The sequence below is a fragment of the Suricata suricatta genome, chromosome 17, assembly GCF_006229205.1.
Source record: "Suricata suricatta isolate VVHF042 chromosome 17, meerkat_22Aug2017_6uvM2_HiC, whole genome shotgun sequence".
NCBI classification, from domain to species: Eukaryota; Metazoa; Chordata; class Mammalia; order Carnivora; family Herpestidae; genus Suricata; species Suricata suricatta.
Genome location: NC_043716.1, coordinates 53,869,141 through 53,874,983, shown reverse-complemented (window position 1 = coordinate 53,874,983; position 5,843 = coordinate 53,869,141).

Sequence of the window (5,843 nt, the reverse complement as noted above, 5' to 3'; positions counted from 1 at the left end):
CCCGGGGACCCGCGGCCCAGCGCGCGTCGCAGCGGTGCGCGCTGCCGCCTTGCGCGGCCCCCCGGGCGGCCCTGGCTGGGTCCTGAGCGTCCCGACCGCGTTCCGAGAAGGTGACTCAGCGATGCGCTCGAGGGTCGAGAAACTCCGTTAAATTAAGAACGTGGGGAAGGAGCTGGAACGCCGTCACCCCCTCGCAGCGCCGCGGCCGCGATCTGGTCTCGGACCTCCGGGCCCCCACCCCCACTCCCCAGGAATCCGGCACGAGGAGGGGAGGACAGCACCGCAGCCGCAGTGCCGCGGTCACGCGACGCGGGGACGCGGGCGGCGGCGGCGGCGGCTCCGGGCGGGAGCCTGAGGACTGATCCAGCCCACCCGCCCCTCTCCTCCCCTCACCCCCTTCCCGCCCTTCCTTCCCCTCGGGCGCAGGCTATGGCCGAAGTCTGGGTTAGGCGCCTTAGAAAAAGCGGGACGCCGGTGGTGTTCCCTGAGATCTCAGCCTTGGAGGGAGGCGGCTCCGGAGAAGGCCAGGGCAGCCTCCCCCTCGCCCCCATCAGGCCTGAAGAGCCTCTGCTTTAAACCTTGGAGTCTGGTGGGAAACTGAGGCACAGGGAGGGGAAGATGTGGCTGTGCGGGAGTCCACGGTGAGAAAGCTCGCCTGCTGCGGGTCCCGCTCTCCCTCCGGGCGCCCCAGGCTGGAGCCCCGCCGGAGTGGCTGGGAGGCTGGGGGAGGCGGGGTTGACCAGAAATCTTGCGGGTGAGGGGAGGCGGGGCAGCCTGCTGGGTCCTTTATCCGGCCTCCCCGGGGCGCAGGGGGAGGGAGGTGAAGGGCAAAGCCTTCTGGCCCTGATTCCAGTCTGCACAATGCTCCTCTGTCCTGCCTGGCGCCTCTTCCCCTGCCCCCCTCACCTCCACGGCCTCCGCTGTAACCCCCCTCATTCTTGTCATTCACCTCCCGGCTCCCAGGCCGCCTCTCTCCAGCCTCTCTCTAAAGAACCTGATCTGTCCGCAGAAACTCACCCATCAGCATCCCTGGCCCAAGAGACAGGGGTGGGCAAGAACAGGATGCTTGGGGGCCTTTGACAACCGAGGGGAACCCGAAACCTGAGAGGCGAGGGGTCCTGCCCAAGCTGTGAAACCAGTTCCCCACGGAAGTGAGCAGCCAACCCAGGACTGACCCACCAGCCTGGAAGACTGAGGCTACCCAGGCCTCTCGCTGCTGGAGGTCACTTGCCACAGAGCTGCCCCCGTGACCCGGCTGTGCAGGAGTCTCCCAGAGAAAGAAAACATCTTGAGGCCCTCCAGGCGTTCTCCCCAAGTCCTGATTAGCCAGCTAGCCCCGGGGCCCAGCAAGGCCCGCCAGGGGCTCAGCCTCCGGCTGGATCCGCCCTGGTCACCACTGGGTAGCTCGGCTTGAAGGTAATACCTTTCTCACGGGTGACAGAGACTGCGTCTGCATCTCTCCCCGCCACCTCTTCCTCCTTGCGGGCAGCCTCCCCAGGGAGGCACACCCGAGTGCCCCTCTTCTCCCGAGAAAGAAAGCAGGGACTTACCGGCCCGGCTCCAGCTCTCTGGAAACGTGGGGCCAAGGCCACCAGGTGGCCTACCTAAGACTTGCTTTTATTAGGATAGGATTCCCACCATCCCTCCGTCCCCTGAAGCCATCCTCCCTGGGAGACTGCAGCTCCCCAGCTGAATTGCAGAGCCTCGAGGCCTCCCTTGACCTTGAGTCCTTCCTGCCTGGGAGGCTCCGGGGGCAGGGAAGGGGAGGCGTCCAACTCTGCAAACTCCTCTTAAGACGTGTGTCCTAGGACAGCCCCAGAGGTGGCTTTCCGGTCCGGGAGTTTCCTAGATGCTCGTGACCGTGCCAGGCATTGTGGGTGGTGGGGTGTGCCCCCTGTGGGGACCCGGGAGGACAGACTGGTCACACAGGATTCTTGGCTGCTCACAGGGAGTGTTCGGAGTTTCTGTTTGTGCTGTAGTTTATCTGCCCCGAGCGTGTGGTGGGATGAGCTTAGCTCTCCCCTTCGGGCAGCCTCCTGGTCCTGGTGCGCTCCCTAGTGAAGGTTCTGGGTTCTGCCTTCCACCCTCACCTGCTGGCCTGCTGATTCCAGCGCCCTGACGCGGTGAGGAGCTTCTGGAACGCCCTCCGTGTGGGGGCCTGCGGGCCACGCCCACTCCACGCCCTTCAGATGCTGCTCCCGCCCCGCAGCTGAAGACCATTCTAGTTTCCTGGCGTCCTTGTCACAAAGGACCACCAGCTGGGTGGCTTCCCAGAACTCTACTGTCTCGCAGACCTGAAGGTCCCAAGTCTGAGATCAGTATGTTGGCAGGACCATTTCATTCCAAAGCCACCGGGGAGGCTCCGGCCCGGGGCCTGTCTCCCAGCTCTGCTCATTTCGTGGCGAACGTTGCTCTTCCTTGGCCTGGAGATGCATCCGCCCCTCTCTGCCCTCCATCTGCACAGGGCCTGCTTCCTGAGAAAGATCTGGCTGGATGTGTTTCTTTTTAATATTTTACTTATTTTTGAGAGAGAGTGAGTGTAAGACAGGCTCCAGGCTCTGAGCTGTCAGCACAGAGCCCGATGCGGGGCTCGAACCCACGAACTGTGAGATCGTGACCTGAGCCAAAGTCTGACGCTCAACTGATCGAGCCACCCAGGGGCCCCATAAATGTATCACATTTTCATTCAAAACAATGTACAAATACTGTGGGCACCTGGGTGGCTCAGTAGGTTGAGTGTCTGACTTAGGCTCGTCATGATCTCAGGGTTTGTGAGTTCAAGGCCCCCCTCGGGCTCTCTGCTATCAGCACAGAGCCAATTTCGATCCTCTTCCCCCTCTCTCTCTGCCTCTCCCTCGCCCACACTCTCTCAAAGATAAACACTTACAAAAATTCTTTTTAATGTTTATTTATTTTTGAGACAGAGAGACAGAGTGTGAGCAGGGGAGGGGCAGAGAGAGAGGGAGACGCAGAATCGGAAGCAGGCTCCAGGCTGCGAGCTGTCAGCACAGAGCCGGCGCGGGGCTCGAACTCACGTACTGTGAGATCATGACCTTGGTTTCAACTCAGGTCATGATCTCACAGTTTCGTGAGTTTAAGCCCCACACTGGGCTCTGTGCTGATAGCCTGGAGACTATTTCCCATTCTCTTTCCCCCCACCCTCGCTCTCTGCCCCTCCCCAACTTGCGCTGCTTCTTTCAAAATAAATAAACTTCAAAAACGTTTTTAAGGTCCAAATACTCGATGTCCTGAAATAGGGAGATAGTGCATGTCCATGTGGGTGTTGGTGGAAAGGGGTGTCTGGAAGCCGGAGCCACCCTTCTCCTGGCGTTGTCAGGGTGCCGTCTGTTGGGAGGGGTTGTTGATGTCTGCTGCACTTCTTGCACGCCAGGGCTTGCACACTGCTCCCTCGACTTCCAGATCTTACCTTACACCCTGACTTACGGCGTCTTTGGCTTCCTGAGAAGTTGGGTTTGTTTCCCAGCCCTTGCAAGAACAAGGCTGAGTTTTGTGCTAGTGTGTTAGATTCCTCCTGCTGCCCGGATTTACGGTCTCCCAGCTCCAGAGGTCAGAGGTCAGAGGTTTCGAATGGATCAGCAAGGCTGCGCTGCCTCGCCTGTCCCAGCTTCTAGAAGCCACGTGCATTGCTTTGCGCAGACCCTCTCTTTGGAAAGACACAGGTCTGAATCAAACTGACTCTGACCTTGGAGGCCTGTGTCAGCTTCTCAGACAGCCCTTGTAACGCCCAATCAGGAAAGACCAGCTAACACCTTTACTATTTCTAAGGGTGGGCCTAAAGATGGAGGCTAAGACTAGTCACGCCCTACATGAGGGTCCTGGGCCCACTCTGTGATTGGTCAATACTCTAAATGTTGTGATTGGGTCCCGCCAAAAGTATCAATGAATGGTTAAACCTGCTGTCAATACACCTGTGTCACCATTTCCTGTAACTCCCCCTTCCCAAACTTATAAAAGTCCCCCCCCCCCCATGCTCGGGGCTCGCTCCACGTGGATCCAGTGGGTTGTTGAAGTCTGTGAGCCGGAGTTTAGGCTGGCCGGGCCTAAATTCGTAATAAAGTCCTCTGCTTTTTGCATGCGTGCTTCGGTCTCCCTGGCGGTCTCTGGTTTTGGGGGGGGATATTAAAATCTAGGTACAACATCTTCAGTTCTGAAGCTAATGGCACAGGCCTTCAGATCTCTGTCTGACCTTTGCTTCTATTGTCGCGTCGCTGACTGAGCTTCCCACCTCCTCCTTCCTCAAAGGAACCCAGTGATTACCTCGGCCCCACCCGCACAACACAGGATAATCTCGCCATTCAAGGGCCTTAATTTAAAGCTTCTTAAGCTTTTTCATGTTCTTGCCATATAAGGTAACATGTTCAGCAGCGCCGGGATTATGACCTGGACCTTTGGGGGGCTGTTATCCTGCCAACCATGGAGGAGAAGGGAACTTTGGGAACCGGATCTTACTTGGCTGCAGAACTTTCCGGCATCCCCCTCTGGCCAGTGCTCCCAAGTGAACACACACCCGGAGGCTGCTTCCCCCCAAGTAAGTGTGTCATGTGGGGGTGAAAACACTTTTGGTGGCAGCCACACGTGATTCTGTCGCCCTCGTGGGTAGAAGTCCCTACAAAGAATACCAGTTTCCAGTTTTGAAAATTACCCAAGAGAAAAATTGGCGTCTCGGCTCCACACGGTAATACCAGGATTTCAAAACCCCGACTTTCCGCCTGAGGAAGGGACCGGAAGCCGACCGGCCCGTCCCTGTTCAGCCTGGCAGAGTTCTCCGTCGGCAAAGCCGGAAGGGTTTGCCCTGGCGCACGGGCCCCCTGGGCACCGAAAGGAAGCGTGTGGTCCTCTCAGCCCCTCTCCTGTGACCGACTGCCTCTAGTCCTCTGTGGTGAGGCCAAACCAGACGAGCCACACGGAAAATTGTGGCCAGGAACATTCCAGAGGCTCTCGCTGACATCAGCTCCGGTTTGGGCCCAAAGCAGCCTCTGGCCTGCTCGCCAGTGGCGGGTCCCACATCCTGGAAACTTGCCAGGGAAGGAATTGTCCCTTCCTGAGGCTGCAGCCAGCCCGCCACCCCGCCCCCCACCTGCACCCACTTGCTCATTTATACTGATTCCGCGAGACCCAGGGCGATGGGTAAAGGTCTTCATCCAAAGGCAGGAAAGCCACATTAAGCTGCCTTCGGCAGGTCCCCGAAGCGAAACTTCTGGGAATCAGGAAGAGAGACCTGACCCTCTGAAGTTGGGGAGCAGGACAGCAGAACAAGCAGGATCCAAGCCAAGGGGATGGGTGTGTACGCAGTTTTCCGGGGGCTTTATAACCTTGTGCAATGTTTTCCACTTTCACCTCTTTGAAAAGCTAAGATGCGTCCTTGGGTCGTTCCCAAAGCAAACAGACAGTGAGCCGGACCGGCCAAGCTGGGCAGTGTGCTTGTGCCAGGGATCTGGGGCCGTCCCTCCTACCTGAGGGTGGTCCCGTGGGCCAGGGAATGCGAAGTCCCTTCCCACTGGGTCCCAGAGGAGCTTGCACTGCCCCTGGGAAGGCCTGACCCGGCCCCCCACTGACCCCTGGTGGCCACCTGGGACATGCGTCCTCCATCCAAACCCTGCCGCCCGGCTCCCTGCGTGGATGCCATTTGGGGGGGGGGGGGGAGGGGAGTGATAGCTGGGGAGCAAAAGAGGGGTCTGGACGCCCTCCTTTGTCTGACTGCACAAAGACGCGGGTCCTGGAACAGGGCTTGCCTACCCCTGGTGCTCATTATGCACATCCCGAAAATAGAAATTCCTCTTCCCTGGAGGCTTTCCTCTTGAAGGTCAAACCCTTCGATTCTT